The sequence below is a fragment of the Pezoporus flaviventris genome, unplaced genomic scaffold, assembly GCF_033815535.1.
Source record: "Pezoporus flaviventris isolate CSIRO_AGI_PZ_B2104156 unplaced genomic scaffold, CSIRO_AGI_Pfla_v1 ptg000063l, whole genome shotgun sequence".
In the NCBI taxonomy this organism is placed as follows: domain Eukaryota; kingdom Metazoa; phylum Chordata; class Aves; order Psittaciformes; family Psittacidae; genus Pezoporus; species Pezoporus flaviventris.
The window spans coordinates 1,755,736-1,775,048 of NW_026892611.1; the positions used below are offsets into that span (position 1 = coordinate 1,755,736).

The window sequence follows — 19,313 nt, forward strand, 5'->3', positions numbered from 1 at the left end:
TGGGAGGTATCTGGGTCGCTAAGCCCCAAAAAACAGCACTTCAGTCCCAGTCTTGCCATGTTCCCTCTGTAAATCACTGAACCTGACTAGACATCAATTCCCCACACCTGCAAAAGAGAGAGCAGTGCTTCCTTCCTGTGGAACCCCGCTAAAAATGCCATCTTCTCACACGTGTATGGCACTGGGCAGCCCTCATGCATCCCAGAGAGGAGTAGGGATGGAGAAAATCAGCAGTACATCACCACTCCCTTGGGTACCATTCGTGACTTCTCGGGGAACTTTGCACCTCTCTCCATGGCACCAAGTTCCTTGGAAAGGAGACGTTGTCTCCTGTGTCATGTACATTGTCTCAGAAGATTGATTCTCCACCTGTAAAAGTGATCTACACTCTCCTTCCTCTCCTGGATGCCTTAGTCAAAAGAGAAAATGGATCTTTTAAAGATACATGTATCCATCACTATTATTTACATTCTAATATGCGTCCGCAGCTCTGCTCCAACAAGGGAAATGTAAATCAGATGGACATCGTTCCCCAAATGCCCTAAAGAGCTCCATTCCCCCCAAATTAGAATAGAAAATGCTCTTTTAAAATGCACCTTTAATATGTAAAAGCTGCTGCATCCTGACTCTAAATAAACCAAACTTGAGCTACATGCCAAATATCTTAGATAAAGGACAGGTAAGATGGTAGTATCTGGCCAAGGAATCGGTCCTAAACAGCTATTTATATTAATGCAAAGAAGGTACAGTGTTCTTCCTCTTGATATATGCTGCAGTGGGATATAGTTTTGTCCCACTAGTGAGAATAAAAACGTACAGTTCATGATAGGCAAAGTCACATGTGTGAGATAAAAAGCTCCAACTATAATATATGTCTTCACCATGTATTCTCTTCAGGATTTTCTTTAGATCTTTGGATGACAACAAGAAAACACTTACTCAAGGTTAGACACTGCTCTCTGGGCTTTTTAATAACCATTCCCTCTATCCTGGGGGATTGCATCCATGAAATAAGGCAAACTCGACTTCAGTCGCCGGCCTTGCAGAGACAAGGCAGAATCCTGTGTGCCTTTGTTCCTGCTTTGCTGTGCACGCAGATGAATGCTGCGCAGGGGCCCTGGGCCAGGGCATGGGGAGGTGATGGTGATGAACAGCTCTGCGCTGGTGACAGCAGAGCCGATGGGCCCTGAGGTGGGAGCAAAGCCCTGGCAGGGGATGCCCTGCTGAACACTTGTATCCAGGTGCCTGAGCCCCTCTCTGGCTAATGCAGAGGCTCCATTAGCCACCAGGTTCTGAGGCAAGTTCTGCCTCTTCCTATTCCCAGGGTCTGGGGACTCACCATGCTCACTAGAGACAATTCCATGGCCCTTGCTCAGAGGAGAAAGCCCCTGCCCTCTGCAGCCAGGCATCCTCTCCCCATGGGTACAACGGGAGCCCACATGCACTGCACATCCCCAGGAACTTTTCCAAGAGCAGGAGCAGAGGCTGCCTGTGCCCTGGGCATTCACTGACTTGGAGGGGGAGCATCACCACCTTATAAACACTGTCAGACTTTACAGACGACCATGAAAACTAGCAGTTGCGTTGCTCATACTTATTAAAAGGAGACCCATGCTCGCAATAAGACAAAAAACTTGGTTTAAAAGCACATCCCTCCCATGTACCTCCGGCACAGGGCTGCAGCCGGAGCTCTGCACATGCCTCTTGGCCAGCCAGGCTTTTCCTAACAAAAGCAGAGACCTCTCCCTCCCAGCAGGCTCCGATACATCTGCGGTGTCGCAGCAGTATATCACTGAGCAGAGATGGTATCTGCCCCGTGCCCTGCTTGGTGGAGCTGAGGCAGGTCCCTCGCCACTGATAGCATCTCCCTGATGGAAACGAGGGGAGATAAAGCAAAGCAGACGTGCACCGAGCACAGCCCCGCTCCTCCCGGGCCATGCAGCACAACCAGGCCAGCACAGGGGACACCTCTGCTCCTGGGAGGAGGATGGGGTGCACTGTGGATGGAGGCCGAGCAGGGCATTGCATTGCTCCCCTGTATCTGGGGCTTCACACCATGTAAATCCCAAGGGCACACACATACAAGGCACAGGCATGCAGCCAGGGGCCAGCCTCACCTGAAAACCTGTATCTTGGCCATAAGGCTGGTCCCTCAGCCTGGCTTTTGGGGTATTTTGTTTGCTGGCTCTTCATGCACACAGTCTGCCCTCTGTGGAGTAAACTCCCGAAACCCCGCATCCCCAGGGACACAGGAAACATTTTACCTTGGAAGCTGAAATTTGAGTACATGGCACAGAGCAGCTCACAAGCCAGTGGATCAGAAACAAATCCCAACCCACCTATGGAGGACGTGGCCACCGTTTGCTGCTCCAGACCTGGCTTGGCTTTGGGAAGAGCTTGGCTGTCTTTGCCCCAGCAGGACGTAGCCATCAGTATTCCACTGCAATTCAAATGGATGTTAAAAGGGGAGCTACTGAGCTACCCTCTTTCTGCAGCTCAGGCATCCTTTAAGCATCACCTTGCTCCTAACTATCCCGGTGCACCACACTGCAAATGCTCCCCCTTTTTTTCTCTCCTGCTGTCAACTGATAAACCCACGCATACATCCTCTGACCAGTGGCTAGTGCTTTACACCAAGAGGCACAGTGTTATGATATGCTCAGCTTGATATTTCTTCCAGCCCCAAAACAAAGCTTAATCAGGCAGAAAGAGCGGTAGGGAAGTATTCTGGGATGGTTTTCCTTCTGGGTTGCTGCTTTTTGACACATCCCCTGGTCCAGCAATAACACGTTCTCGACTTTGCATTAAGAAAGACATTAGCATGAGAGGTTTTGCTACTGCATGAAAGGAAGGGGAGAGCCTGGACACTTGGAAGGAGGAAGGGCAGTGCAAGAGGCAGCCACGAGCCCTGAGGTGGGGATGGCCACAAGCTCCTGCCCTGTCCCTCTGCTGCAGTTCTGAGCTGTGCAGTCCACCAAAGCCAACCAAAGCCAACCAGCTCTGGCTGGTATTAAATGCATCAGATGTTGTCTGCCATGTAACCTAGCTGCGTGATGGAGCAGTGCATCGCACTGCACCCTGCATCCCTCCCCCATGCTGGCCTAGGAGACAAGTCAGAATCCACCTTTTATATTACAGCCTCTGCTTATTATTATCATCACTAAACCTGGTTTGTAATTCAACCGCATTAATTGACTCAGATCCCAGTGCTCAGGGAACAAGGAAGCGTGGTGAGCCATGGTTGGAAAGCAACACCCACACAGTGAATACTGGGATGCTGAGTGGTAACACAGAGCTGGGCAGGAGTGACAGCCACATGCTGCTGGGGAGCTCAGCATCTCCTTCTACCACGCAATACATGATGCATTAAACCCCCAAATCCATTAAAATCTAGCCAGCTGCCTACACGTATCCATGAGGATACAATCCCGCTATTAGAACACGTGTCCAGGTATTACCGTGCCGACCCTTTAGCTGTAAACGACCCAGGATAGTTTGGAAGACAAAAACAATTTGCTTCCACTCTTTACTTCTTTGTGCTGTTCTTGACCCTGCGAGCGTGCAAACGTTTGTCTGCGCCCCGGCTCGGAAAGAGATGCTCTCATCAAGGAGGAGTAAATCACAGTAACAGGGAGATAAACCTTCCCCGGAAAACCATTCCCAGCCCTTCGTTCATTTATTTCTTTATTTATCTCGCTCCCTGGCTCTGCGCAAGCCTACATCCGAGTGCATAAATTGCGGTGGTGGCTGACGAGTGTCCCGGGCTCCAGGCGAGCATCCCGGCTCCGCTCCCGGCTCCGGCAGGGCGGTCGCGGGCCACGTCGCTGCTGTTTCCCTTTAAATCTAACTCAGGTAATGAAACCGCGCAAGAAAATAGTGTGGGTGCATCTGGGAGCAGTAGAAAACAGTTAGATCTTCATAGAGCCATAAAGAAGTAAACAGTAGGCTGCTATGAAGATCTATGGGACCCCGCAGTGCCATTGTCTTCAAAAGGAATTAAAAACAAATTGCTGAGGGCCAGCACATAATTTAGAGACTCACGGCAATTTTATGACTTGCTAATGTTCCTAATTACATGCCCGTGAAAGGCTTAATTAATTGGGGGATGTAGCAAAAAGTGGAGCCTGTGTTTGTTATCATGGTTCCACTGCATTGATTTTAGTGCCTATGGAGAATTTAGGGCCTCTTTATTTGCACAAAGAAAATGCAAGTCTCTCGAAAAAATGCACATTAAGATCAACCCCTCGCTGCTATCTAATATACTTTCCTCTACTTAACCAAAGTGCTTGTAATCATATTTTGTAAATGTTGGTGCTGTTAATTGCATTGTGAAAGAAAATAGGTTCCGCTCCACTGGTCATGGAGAATTTTATAAAGTTCTTTCCCTGCTCCCAATTCTGAGGACTGCAAGAGAGAAACTCATCACAAGTTGCTGCATGGGCAGGGAGCGGGTGATGCTCTGCTGCTGCCTATGTGCTGGAGGCATCTCCCGCAGGCACCTGGCTCAGCTCTGCCACCTGCACCTTAGCAGGGCTGAGGTTCACCTGCATCCTTCCACTCAGGATGCTCTGGCATGTGGAAAAGGCTCTAAACCTGCTTGTGCCAGGGCAATTGTTAACCCTCAGCCCCCACGCAGCCCTTTGAATGTGCTCGTTGTATTCTGAGCTCAAGGGGTTGCTGTGATTTTCTAGAGAAAAGGAAATCTTATGACATATAAGCCTATGTTGCAATCCCTCTTCCCTAAAATGCCTCTGGGATCAGTGCATGGAAGGCACAAAGTGACCATCTTCAACCAGACATCACTTAATACTGAAGAGCATAAAACCACACAAGGAAACACACAGTGCTGTAGAGCACAGAAGTACTGCGGAGCTTTGGTGCATTGGACACGACACTCCTGCGTTTCTCAAGGCTGGAAAAGATATTTGCACTTATTCACATCCCAAAAAATCAGAATAAGAGCATAAGGAGTTTAAACAACTCCATCTCCCATCTCCCAGCTCGCAATGAGAAACTAATGCAGGACAAAGACAACCACAGAGCAGCTGAAAGCGCCCATCCAGAGTAGGAAAGCAAGTGGGGAGGTGGATGGAGCTGGCCTGCAATTATTCCAGGAATGGAAAGCCAAAGCAACAGCCCCTGGATAAAGAAACCTTCCTGCCAAGGCAGCACTGTTTGCCTTTCCTGCTTCGTCTGTTTATCCATGCACCCAGGAAGAGAGCAGGGCCGGGTGTGAGCCCACATGCACGAGCAGTGTTAGTGCACGCTGCTCCGAGAGGATTTATGGGCAGTGAGGAAGCATTTCACAGGGCACTACAGGGAGGAGTGTGAGTATTCACAGGGGGAACCCATGGGCTGCTTTGTGCTGCCCAGTCACATCCCTGGCTCCTGTGCTTGAGCCACTGAGCATCACTGCCTGCCCTCACCCAGCACCTCGCCAGGAATCCCTGCAAGCCTTAACTGCACGGCTCCTTCCCAAAGGAAAACATCACAAATACAGCTGAACATTTCTGCTAAGTTGCCTGAATCCAAATCTAGACTACATTAAAAACCAGAAACAACAGAGATAATTTTTACCATCTAATGCTTTGGTTGAAGGCAAAATCTCTCCACAAAAGGACACACAGCCAGAGAGCCTGGTCCAGATGAGCTCTCAGTCTGTCCATACAGCAGGAGCAGGTATCCAGAGGAAAATTAGGAGAACAGCTGTGTCTAAGCTGTGAGGGCCTGACCCAGCAGCCAACCAGCCTTGAAAGCCAACTGAAACAGAGGCAGTAAACAGCAAGAGACAACGCCAGCTCTAGCATCCTTCTATGTCCAGACAGGGAGGATGGTGCCGCTCAAAGACAAACATCTGGAACAGCAGTTTTGGTCGGGACAATGCTTCTAGCGATCGATAATGCCAGGAGTGCAGGATGGCCAGAAGGAGCCTGGACAGCCCCTTGCTGCCTTCAGGTACCTGCATTTCCATGCAGTGAGGAGAGAAAAGGCCAGGCAAAGCCAAATTTGTCTGTTGCTCTTGAGAAAAGGAGACATCTCTCTCAATACAGTTGGTGCTTTGACGATAAGACCTTTGACAGAAACATGAATGCCATGAATACTTTGATCTCTAGTCTCAGAAGCTTCAACAGCAATTATGAGTCAAGAGGGGTGAATATGGGCAGCAGCTAAAGCAATGCCCCGGAGGGTACTGATGCAGTAATTAGAGACAAAACTCAGAGCATCTCTGCCTGCACCATGCACAAGAACCTAGGAGGAGGTGGGCCGGGGGGAGGCTCCATGTAAAAAAACAACTCTTATTCTTCTGAGAGACATAAAATCAACATGACTTTATACATTTCAAAGCCAAGATCTTCAAAGCCAGGTAAAATGCTAATTCTGCTAATGTAGGTTTTTATGTACATGCTCTGAAAAGGTAAAGCAAATTAATCACCAGCTTTACCCCCTAATATATATCTGTGTTACAAATATATTACAGCATGTCAGATCTGAGGAGATATATCTGAACAGCGGTGGTTAAAAGAGCATTTCCCTTTTCATGCTCTAATACAGTTATTTTGATCTTTCAGTCTTCATATTTTTTGTTCTCATCAAAGGAATGATGGTGCCAGAGATTAGGATGTTATTTATTTCCCTCTCACTGTCCTACCCATGTTAATCACTTCTAGTGTCAACAGCAGCAGCGGTGCCAGCAGTGCCCGCGGGAGGCTGGTCTTGCCTCTACCCTCCTCCTGCCTCCAGCATCCCTTGGGGTCACCTCCAAAACCATCCCGACCTTCATGGAAATGCTATGCAAATGGAGGGCAGGGAGGGGATGGAGATGCCTGTGGAGCAGAGGGATGGTGTCGGGAAGGCACAGCCCTACCCCTGGCTCAGCCTTCTGCATCCCAGAGGTGGTTGTGGAAAGCATCAGGAGAACAAAACGCGGAGGGCATGGCAGCAGGGTGTTAGGCACTGCCAGACATCCCTGCTCCAAATTCTGCACAGCCTGAAGGGACATGGGAAAGAGAGGACACAAAGAGGGAAGGAGGCACAGGGACAGGGGACCTGGGTGTTTCTGTGTGTCAGGACACAGTCCCACGTTCCAAGGTTGATTTCAGACACCTCCCAGTGAATTTAAATCTGTATTTCCATGGCACATCTCTGTTCAGCCTGACCTCACCCCTCTAACAGGAGCACATCCCAGGTTTAGGCACATAGGGAAATGCCTCCACACCACATCACAGGCTTGGTTTCAGGAACATGCATTGTCTCCAGGCACTGCAGCAACTTTTTCCCCCAGGTTCTCCATGCAGAGACCTAGGAATTAAACTCCTGGCTCCAAGAGACCCAGGGCTCCAGGCTGGAGCCCAGCATGACTCCCTACCCGAAACCAGACACTGTGAGGGGCAGACAAAGGTGGGAAAGGGATGCGGGATGCAGCCGAGAGCTCAGCTCCACACTTTGATCCCACTGGGGAAGCTGCTCAGCCGAAACACCTACAGCCCTGGAGATTAATGATCCTGGTTCCTCTACATTCAATTACACCTCGGTCAGGACAGGCAGGGCCCAGAAGAGTTTCGGCTGTCTTGGGAAGTGCTGAAATTTGCTCTGGGAAAACAACCCAGAGAGCCTGATAGCATACATGTGCTCATGACACAGCCGCATCACTCCTACCCTGTAGTTAGCATTGGTTCCACTGTGCCAGCGTCCCCATGTACCACCACAGCCAGTGGTTTGGGCACGCAGTGACTCCAGTTTGAGCTGTGTCAGTTCACCCCTGGCTCTTAAGGCAGCCTTGTCCCAAAGGGTTTTGCTCTCAGAGAGCAGATCCATGTGGAGTTTGCCCCTGGAGCCAGGGCTGCAGGATGGTAACTGCTGTCAACACATTGCTTTAAAGCGCCATGAGAGATCCCAGAGTTTAAAGCCCAAGCCAAATAGCTGTTGGCCACATTTGCAGCTAGCTGAGATGAACAGAGGAATTTGTTACGAGAGGAAGATGGGGATAAGCAGGTACCTCCAGAATTATTTGCAGAGATTAAGTGAGCAGGGGCACTTCGGGCATAACTAATCCTTGCGAGCCACGGAGCAGGAGCAGACTGCAGGAGCTAATGTCTTTGAGATAGGTTAAACCAGTGACATTGCCCACCATCAGCATTGTGTTCCTTGCCTTGAAATTGCTGACACTTACAGGTTTGATGGTAACTAGACTGCATAGGGGCACCTTTGCTTTCACATCAGATCTGCTGACATGAACAAGAGTCGATTCAGATGGGCATCCAAACATTAAAGTCCTTCCCTATTTCCATAAAGTGATTGGCAGGATGCCTACTGCTAGCGGCTGGTAGCGCTGCTGATAAATGGCATCTTGATAAAAACTTTTTGCTGTTTTAAGAGAGAGGGGGTAAAAAAAGCATATTCTTATTGTAATTCCCTCAGCTGCTGACAGATGAGATGGCTCATCTCGAAAAATAAGATCCCTGGTATCTTTGCTGTCTGCAGATAGAGAAGACAGGATCCAGAGGCTGGGATGGGAGCATGGTGTGCCCTGCTCTTCCGCTCCCCTCCTGTGTACTCCCTGCAGTGGCGCATCTCCCCCTTTCCTTGGCACTGAAAATGTACACGTGGGTACTCAGCAGAAAGTACCTAAAGTATGGCAAAGGTTGTCCCTAGGAAAAGAAAAAGGGGTTTTCCTTTCCTGGTCTTCAACTCCTGAAGCTTTCCAAGGAGTCCTGCAGGTAAGATCAGCTGGAGGAGCTGAAATCCAGGGTCATTTCTAAGACACAGAGACCCGACCCATGGAACCAGCTCCTTCCGTAACTTAAATGTTAACAAATGCATAATTCTTAGGGAGGAAAAAAGGAACTTCACAGGTCACTTGCTGCTGATTCCCAGCTAATCCATCAGTAGATCAATGCAAGTAAAAGAGAGGGGGGGAAAAAAGCTCATTTTAAGCCCTAATAATAGTATTATTCAGTTTTTGTAGTTTTTATAAGCACTTAATTCTAGGTATTTTTCTTAACTAAAGGTTTAAAAATGGCTTTTAAAATTAATCTGAATGTTATAATGGGAACTTCTTACCCCCTGAGATCAACTGTCTCTTTCTCTCCTACCTTTGCATTTCAAGTCATGCAAAACCCCATGAGCTGGGAGGCCCTGCTAGGCTCTCTGGCACTGCAGGCACTCTATGCACATTGTGGACCCAGATCTCACCTAAAAACAGTTGCAGAGCAGGTAACACCTATTGCCATTTATTACTATTTATTACACCCTCTGGTGTATGAGGAATGAAGCTGCACAGGACGATGCCAGGGTGGGGAAAGCTCCTCCTGCTCCACTGCTGGGGACCAGCCAAGCAATGCCACATCAGCCCTCACCCACCACAGCCATACCTCCCATCCTTCGCAGGACACCCACAATGACACAACGAAGAGCAAGAGCTCCATAAAGACTGAAGAGGGAACAGTTGAGATTTCTGGAGGATATCCCATTCTCCTGGAATTTGCTTTAAAATTCCTTAAATAGCTTTGAAAATCTCAACAACAATAAACGGAGACTGGCAGAGCTCACTCTGCCTCATGATATCACCCACTTCATTTTCTTATATAAAAGTCATCTAATCATTCATGATGCACCAAAGGATAACGCAAAGGGTCCACAAACATTCCCTGCCCGTCCAACAGCCACAGACAAGGACAACACAGTAAAGCCTCAAAGAATCAGTTTGTTGCTGCTCAGAACAACCTGGGTGCCTACAGACAGTAACCAACCAGCAGCAGAGCTCCCTTCAACCACGCTGTGATTTATGGAGCTGCTGCCCTCCCCTTCTCCTTCCTGCCTCAGTGCTGCTTCCAGATGTGCTGCCAGCTGTGCGACACCAGCACTGAGATCAAACTGAGACATCTGACTGCCAAGCAAGCAGCTCTGCACTCTTCCCAGCAGTGGTGCCAGAGCCCAACCTTGGCCTGCACCCAACAAAGCAGTGCCTGGTACCTGGCACTGCCCACACTGGCGGAGCAGCACCAGCTTGTAACCACAGCTCAGAGACACACGTCATCAGGAAGACACCATGATACAGGCACTGAGTGCCTCCAGAACCAAGGCACGGCAAATCAGACCAACCAGAGTCTCCAGGCTGCTCAAGGAGAGCATTAACATGCTCTCCATCCATTTCTGCTTGCTCCTGGAGACTGCTCAGGGCTCCTGAGGTTGGCTGGCCACAAGTAACACCATCATAAACGCAATTAAGAGCGGTGACATCCCTACCTTGATTCCTGTCATGGTCCGCTGGAAGTTGCTTTGAGAGCTGGGGCTTCAAACCCGCTTCACCATCGGGTGATCTGACATCGTGGAGAATATACTGTGGAAACAAGAAACCCCACAAGTGTGAAATGTGACTGTCGATAGAGTAATCCCCAGCAATCAGACCAAATTAATTGTGTGAACATCATTGATCAAACCTCCTTAATACATTGGGTTTGTAGAAAGCTGGAATGTAATTTCATTACCAATCTGCTTCATCCTAATGAAATCTCTAATAATACTCTACTTTTGATTTCGGGTAAGAAGAGCGTGATAGAAATTTTCTGTTGCCTCTCCTGTAAGGTTTGATTTTAGTGGTTTGCTGCAATAGGAGGGATACTCGTTATATTTGGCAATCTGACATTTTATTAGCAGGGGGTTGAATATAACAACGCAGATAAAACCCCAGGAATTAGCAATGAGACAAACCCTCCACAAACAGAACTGATGTCGAAATTAAGGGGGTTAATTTTAAAGAAATGGATTTATTTCAGGAGGGGTGAGTTAGGCTTTATTTTTGTGAAGTTCTAGCTGATTTTCTGACCTAAAGTGATTTAAATAAGCCAAGTTTGCAGCTCCTTTTGTCCGTAGTTCTCACAGAACAATGCTGGAGGAGTTCAACTGCACGCGAGAGGCACCAACATGCCCACATCTGTAATGGGTAGAGTAGGGTGAGAAGACCCCAGCCCTACCCACGTCGGCGGCAAGGCCATAACCAAGATTTCCCCCTTTGAGTCAGGTTTCAAAGGAGACCATTCAGCCTTTCAGAGTCCCTTGTGTGGGTGCAAAGAGAAGGGTTAGAGGTTAATCCAATCGGGAGTGACGGAGCATCAGGTAGGTAACTAAATGGTGGTGGTTGGGATTTGCATGAGTGGGGTGCTCCATGCGCCCAGACCCAGCCTGTGCTATCTGGGACTCCCATCCCAGGATGAAGAGGTACAGATGGGTCTCAGCACTGCCCCAGCATTCCCAATCTCCCCCTGCTCTGTTTCCAGCAGAAAAGCTCCTGGATTACAACAGAGAAAATACAAGTATTACAAAGGAGGACCAGAAGGAATCAAACAGATAGACCTAAGGCTTCAAGCCGCAATCCACCCGCCCAGGGATGCTGTGGTCACACATCCTGTGAGACTGGAGCCTCTGCAAAATACATTCACTGAGAGCAGGGGACAAGCTTGGAAAACTCAACTATTTTGTTGCTTTTTCTACTACTGAGTACTGAAAATGAGCAGCGCTTGTCTGCAGCACGCATGAGAGGGCAAACCCTGCTCTCAGAGCACCTGGAAACTACTGATGGCTTGCCTGGCAACGTGTCTGGTGAACAGAAATTGCCTCTCCCTGGCCAGAGTCCACATGCGGTGGGATCTGCATTTAAACACAGAGGATGTGCAGGATGCAGGCTGGCGGTTTGCAGAGTTTTGGGGCCCCTGCATGATGGGACGGGACGTGATGAGCAGACAAGGGAGCACAGAGCACGCGTGCTCGCTGCGGGAAGGTGATGCTCTTTGACTACTGAACTGGTGCCTATCTCTGGTATTTCCATTTTCAGCAATCTGATGTGATTTGGTGATTTATTCATGACTGGTGTAGTGAAAAATTGGAAAAGGCTAGCAGGATAGCCATGGCCTGGAGATCCAGCGTCTGATTGAGCCTACAACTGAATTACTGTCAGAGGCATCATGCAAGATTTACTCCAGCGAATGTGAAGTTGAATCTTTATATTAATAAGTGAACATGAACTATCAGAGAGACTGGCATATGTCTGCTGCCAGGCTGGTCTGGAAAGGAGCTGTCAGATCAATAGGCAACTTGAGCAGACAAAGAGAAGCTCCAGTGCCCTCTTCACACGTTAGAGGTGTCTGCAGGCATTCACCAGAGCCACACAGGGGGAGACTTTACTCACGCACAGGACAGCTAAAAAGGCTACTGCAGGCAAAGCTGTATTGTCTTTAACATGGGCTAAACTGAAAGCATACAGGGGAGGTTTGGCTTTCGTTCCATTACTGAAGCACATGTGAAAATCAAGCCCCTCATTCAGGTTACACCCCTAAAGCATGCATGCAAACACTGCACATCAAACCCCAGTGCAACCAGAAACACCATTTCAAAGTAACACTCCCTGAGCAGCATATCTCAGGGAGATACCTTTAACACAGCCAAACCCAGGCAGCCCAAACCTACAGCAAAGGGTAGTTTTTTTGCCCTGTTTCCAAAAGGCAAAGGGAAAACGTCCTGTTCAGTGCTGATGCCACCCGTGTGAGCTGCCCTCCCCTACAGCCTCGGGGCTGGTCACCTTCTAAGCTGCCCCACGCTGATTTTCACATCAAGTATAAGAAACCACTTTCCATTTGGCTTCCAACCTGCTGTAAAAGCGAGGTGAGGAAATGTCCCTCTGCACAAGGCTCCTCTCTGAACTGGAACTTTTGGGGGAAACAAAACAAAGCAGCAATTACTCCAAAGAGAGTAAAAGAACAGGGCGGTGGGGAAGGCAGCAGCAGAGGAGGAAGGGAAGGCTGCGGTACGGCAGCATCTCGCAGCTCCTCATAATTACTGTTTCAGTTCCACATCCAGCTTCCCACCTAATTACTGCCCTGTGGTTGGTGTGCACAGGCTCCAGAGCAGCAGGGTCTCTATTTCCCTCACACTGATCGCTCCTCAGCTCCTCATTACCAACCACTCACTTTGGACCCATTAGACAGCCCTGGCCCTGCAGACCCCACAGGGGCACCCCCAGACCTGCTTGCCTGAAGCAGGCAGAGGGTCTAATCCCTTACTAGAGAGAGGGCAATGAGACTGGACCCCACAAACATGCACAACGGGCACTTCAAGGGCTCTCAGAAAAGGGGTTTCTCCCTCCCTGCTCACTCTGGATTGCTGCTATGAAAGGATCTTCTGGATCTCACCTGCTCTAGGGGAAGGTGTCCCTGGTCCTGGCAGGGGCTTGGAACTCAATGAGCTCTAAGTTCCCTTCCAACCCAAACCATTCCATGATGGATCTCCTCAGGTTACATCAGGAAAGAACCACCACACTTAAATCTGGTCCATGATTCATACATTATGGGAACGCTTCAGACAGGAAAGCTGAGAGCTGACTTTTGGTGTTTGAACCCTTAATTTCTTAGTAACCAGGTTTAACCCATCTGAGGTTTTGCACCAGGTCTCCTCTGAACCAGGCTGGGCTCGAAGCTGTGTCGGCAAACTCAGTCGTGCGAGCATCTCCTGCCATCTCTGAGCAAAAGCCTCCAGTGAAGGCAAGCCAAGGCTGACCGTGGGCTCCCATTCTGCTTTGGGGATTATAACCCTTCTCCTGCTTTCTCTGCACTTTGCTAATCATTAAACCACCGCTGTCCTTGGCGAGAAGCAGAAAATGGGCCTTCTTCTACCAGGAAAGCAGGAGAGCTGATTTCCTTGTAATTTATGGCTTAAGCAAAGTTGCAGAGCAGCGACCAAGTATGCAGGGAAGGTTGGGGTGAAAAATTAGTTACAAAGTGAATGCCCTGAAGACACTTGTACTGGACAACAATTACAGCACCTTAATTAACTGAAATTTAGTTCACCCGTCGACTGAGGCATGTCCAGTGCTACAGTTATGCCACTGCTGCTGTCTACTACTGGTTAATGAATATAAATCAGATGGTTTATAGTTAGTGAACATGTAATAGGCTTGCAATGAGTTGAATTCCAATGCAAAATGCCTGGGGATAGGAACATGCCATCCATAAAACATATATAAATAACAGATTTACATTTCTACAAGGGAAAAACCAAAGCTTCCTCCCATCTTGGTATTCTCCCAGCTTGACAGACCTCTGCCGAGACAAGGGGTTGGTAAGTAGGGATTTAACAGTCTGGTTACCCAAAGTGTGGCTAATCAGAGGCCAAAACTCTTCCATGTCCTCGGTGTTTCCTTCCCAACCACTGAGCCCTGTCCTATAGGTTCATCATGTGCCCATTCCATGCTGCTTGGGAGCAGAGCCTGAGGGGCAGGAGCACTGAAGGTGACTCCTGAAGGTGCAGAGCACAGGGTGCAGCTCCCAGAGCCTGAGCCAGAGGCAAGTGAGGCCTTGGCTGGGGTTTGGCTCAAAGCCCTTTTGCACTCAGGCATGGGCACAGGTTGCAAGCAAGTGAATATCCCCAAGTTTCTCACATGAAAAATAACCTTTACTTTATGTCTGGCTGCAGTGGTTCAGGCCTGGCCAAAGAGTCCTTGCAGCTGGGTAAGGCTTTGCCCAGCCTTTGCATCATCCAAGATGTTCAGTTCCAGGCCAGGGATGAGAGACCCAATTTTTGGGGTGCACTGCAAAGGAGCATCTCATCCCCCTGCCTACAAGATGATGTGCTCACATCACCAGACTCATGGGGAGGTGCTGGCCAGGGGTCTCAGGGAGGTAGGAACGGCCATTGAAAAGAGACCCAATGTCAACTCCCCTCTGCTCTCAGCTCTTTACTTTTCCCTGCTGCAGAAGCAGAAATCTGTGGACTTCATTTATTGCACAAATGAGGTACAAGAGAATTATTTTCTTAATGTGCGCCTTGATGAATGTTCTCAGCTCTCCACCCCGCCAGGAAGAGGGGCTTACAATGAAAATTATTTACAAAGCATGTGCTACCCTGCAGGGATATTTATTCAGGCAGGGGATGTTGCCACCGATTTTGTTGACAAAGGCAAATCAAATTACATTTTGGGGAACATTACAACAAGCATCTTGATTTGCTATGGACATCAGCTGCCTTCTGCCAGAGCCTGGGAAGCAGCTCTGGAACAGCACCCTCCAGCTACCTGCAAAGGTGGTCATTAGTATTAGTAGATGGATAAAATGCTCTGCAAGCTGTTCCTGCACTTCTAAATACCGATTTGAGGGTTTTATTCCTTTAAAATGCAGACAAATAAATCCAGCACCCAGATTACAGAAAGGTGATGACTGCAGGAGCAAGGTCCCAAGAGACCCTGCAAGACCCCCACTTGGGTGCTTGTACGCCTGGCCAGGCTCCTCCATAGAGCCCCAGCAGAGCAGCAAACTGCAGGACCAGAGCCTTGCCCCTGCAGAGCTCAAACCAACCCTGCTTGCACTGAAACTACACATGTAGGTGTATGCACACATGTGTACGTGTATACATTTACACATATAACACGTATAATAACAGGGGAAGGTGCACTAACATAAGGATCCCTAATCTGTGTTTAAGTGATTCAACCACAGACCCTTCCTTTCAGGAGGAAACAAGCAGCTTGGCCCTTCAGACATAACTCAGCTTCACAAGGGAAAATACTGACACTGAGGGCTCTTTCCTGCAGCAGAGGAACTCATGGCACAAACCTATAGTAGGAGCCCACACTGGGCAAAGTCACAGAGTGGAGGTGTAGCTTATGGGCAGTGTAATCAGTAAAGCGTGTGAGCAATGCACTATGAGAAGGATGGATTCTCACCTCTCACTACCTCTTATTTGAGCCAAGGTTGCCTATCTAGCATGAATCCTGTGCTGCAATAGAGGCTACTGGTCTGAAAATACAACATAACAAGGAAATTAGCTGTGATACAGAAAGACTGATTAGATAATCCATAGATCCTGTTGGGATATAAAACCAGTATCTTGTGCCATGCTGCAGTGTTGGTGTTTCTGGCTAGTGAAACCAAGCAGCTGATCACTACCCCAAGATCTACTGCAGCTCTCCACCCACAGCCGCTGGATCAGGAGGGATTTGGGAAGTGCACAAGAAGCCCTTCAGATTTGTGGGATGGAAGAAACGGTTCAGAGCCCCTCGCTAACAGGAAAAATCACAGCGCAACACCATTGATCCCCTCTGATTAAACCTGTGGGTCTTCAACTTGGTCTTCAATCAGGTCTTTGAGAAGTCCCAACAGATTACAACATCCCTGTGCTTAGCCATCATAATGACTTGCAAGTGATTAGTTTAACCAGCATTTCACCCAATTCAATTTCCATGGATGGCCTATACATACCAAGGAAGACGTTCACATTAATTTTTACATAATTAAATCAGGAATGACCCCGGTGCCAATGAAATAAAACCTCAATTCTTCCTGGGCTGCACAGAGCTCATCTCGGCTTTAACCCTCAGAACACGAGACTCACTTGGCGGGGAGGGACAGATCCAGCTCCAGATCCTCTCCTGCTCTCCCCAGCCTCTTCCAGCCCCTTTGTCCTCCCCATGTTGAGTGACCCCGACACCCATCATCCATCCTGTCCCAGTTCCCCCATAACAAGCGGCACAGCAAGACAACAAGCTGTAGATACACAATGTCCCAGCTCACGGGGCCACGACTGGAGCTTCATGATTGCTGAGGACCATCCACCTCTGCTGCCTGTCTTATGGCCATAAGCCATACGTTTCCCAGTCCAAACGATGTCCCACAGAACGCAGTACTCAAAATCACAGCAACACCAAGGAGACAGTAAGCACAAGCTGTGATAGCCCATGAGCACTTGGAAAACCAAGCAGGCAACATGAGTGTGAAGGACAGGGTCTTTCCACAGGTCCCCTTGCTTGCAGGCCATCCCAGCAGCTCCACAGACCTCCTGGCCCTGCTCCTAGTGCTCGGTGCCCAGGGTCCTGACCTGCGTCTGGCTGCGCCACCAGCCTATGCCAGCTACTGAGGATAATTACAGTGTGTTTCATTAAACAAGCCCCCTTTGGAGGCGGCAGCACTTGCTCACTTCTACTGTAACCTTAATTGGTGGGCAAACACGATCTTTGTAGAGACAAAGCCTCATTCTTCTCTTTCTTGTAGCAGTTTAAATCAATACTAACCCGGGGCTGCTTGGAAATATTTAATGAAAACTGTTTTGACAGAAAATTGGATTCTTGATGAGGCAAAGTATTTGTTTCCAACCAGAAAGTTTCACTTTGTTGCAAAGCCAAAACTTCTTCAGTTTTTACTGGAAGGTCACACTGCCCTCCTGCATCCCTTGCTGCGGATGCTCCGGTTAAACGGAGGGTGTGCTGGCAACCATGGGATAAGGTGAATTCCAAGCTGGAGCCAGAAGCCCTGTGAAACCCACTGAAGTCTCTTTGCAAGGGACAACAGTCACAACCTTCATACTGTGACTTATCCCGCTGTGACAACCGCTATCCAGGCACTGAGGGTGCATCCCAGAAGGAGGAGCGGGAATTGGCGCAATGGCACGCAGCGCACACATACATCACAGCAAACACGGCGCCGGAGGGCTCTGCCTCTGCGTTCACCTTGAGGTGAAATTAGTGATGGCAAGGAAAAAACCTTACTCAGGTCTTGGCTAATGATTATCCCATTAAAGAATCAGCTGACATCATATCATTTGGTGGTTTTATAAACCTTGGTGACAACAAGACTGATGAGAGCTAAAGCCCTGACAGCTCGTCTGCCCAGAGAAGAGGAAGGCACAAGGATTTGCTATTTTACCGTACTGCAGAATGGTATTAAACCCCCCTAATTAATAACATACTCCTTGGCAAGGTGGGTAACCTTTGCCCACCTCCAGAAGCACATGGATACCCACAGCCAGCCCTCCCCACTCACTGGCAGATGTCCATCAAGCCTAAGAAATGCAACTAGAGCAACTCACAGCGAGCAGCCAGGCTCACACGCTCCCTGGACGTCAGCAGGACCATGGGGATGCAGCGGCCGTGGGTGCCCTATCCCTGATGCTGAGGTCCCCAGGGCAATCCCCAGGCCCCACCCCTGCCACTGAAGCCCCTTGCTGCAATGACCCCCCCAGGAGCCCTACAGCTGATGCTGAGGAGCCATCTCATACCCTCGTTCTGCCTCTGCCAATGAGGCACAAGGTGAGGTCAACCCAAAAAGTCACTCACACGGCGCGAGTGTCTGGTGCAATTAGCCCAGTTAGTTAACTAAGAAGAAGGAAAATAAAGTGTGTTTGCTGCAGTTCCTCTCCTCACCCCATCTCTGCACTGTGTCCAACGACATTCACCTTGGTTGTGATACGACACAAGTTATTCTGGGGGAGCATGCGGCCTGCTTTGCTGTTCTGTATAAAGAAGGGGACATCACAACATGCGGATGAGCACTGGCCAACAATTAGCATCCACTATGGGTTTATGAACCTATACATATATAATATATACATACATATTTGTTATTATCATTTACAATAATAATCCCCTAAAAAATAGCCAAATAAAATAAAGCATTGGCCTAAGGCATGGCTGCATCCCTCCTATTGACTATTATGCATTTGAGAAGGGAAAGGGGAGGAAAAAAGAAAGCAGCTTGCTTTTCCCCCCCTTGCCTGAGTGTCAGGAGCAAGAAATGAGCAGCTGACCTGAGTTTGAATTTAGAGTGTTCATTAATAGGATATTATGCCATATGCTCAGCACACTGTCTTTTTTTTTTTAATGCAGCCGCCAATTTGAGAGAATTTCTAATTAGTAATGGTATAATGAGAGTATTCAGAGGCTAATGTGGTGGGTGGGGAAGTGAAATAGATCGCTTGGTGTGGACTGGAAATATTTCTGTTCCAATTCCTGGTGAAATAATGACCCGCCGTAAAAGGCTGCGATCTTTGACAAATGAAGGACGTGCGGGGAGGTTCCATTAACTGCAGAGGGAGCATTTATCAGAGAGGGAGGGGGAAGGTGAGACAATTTGGGCTGGTTCAGCTTAATGCAGGGAATATCTTGGAAGGAAAAACATTTAGGTGGGGTTGGGCTCAATGGGAGGAAGCACAAAGGAGGCCCCCGGTGGGGAAGTCCTGGAAGGAGGAGATGCTAAACTGGAGGGCAGGGAAGAGAGCAGCGATGCTGGGAATCCCAGCCTGGGGGGTATTAACCCTTCCCAGCAAGGCATCAGCAATGCCGTGGGTGCAAAGCACAGCAGGATATGGCAGTGGTGAATATTTAACTGGTGCAGGAATACAGAGACCCTGTGATGAGACACACACCTGAGCCCAGTGGCTGATGCTGAGCATCGCACGGGACCGGTACTGATGTGTGGAGCACTGGGGCGATGCCACAGTGGCTGCTCAAGATGCCCGAAATGCCTTTGAAAAGTGCTTTTGTGGTATGTTTGGGG

At 48.8% G+C, this 19,313-nt stretch overlaps 1 long non-coding RNA gene across 6 annotated transcripts in view; it reads right to left on the bottom strand.

Moving 5' to 3' along the window:
• Positions 1-19,313, bottom strand: part of LOC133277850 (uncharacterized) — a 210,146-nt gene that overhangs the window by 76,285 nt on the left and 114,548 nt on the right. For all 6 annotated transcript variants that reach the window (XR_009746362.1, XR_009746363.1, XR_009746367.1 and 3 more), the window contains exon 3: positions 10,246-10,339. This is a non-coding gene — a long non-coding RNA (uncharacterized LOC133277850). The remainder of the gene's footprint in view (positions 1-10,245; positions 10,340-19,313) is intronic.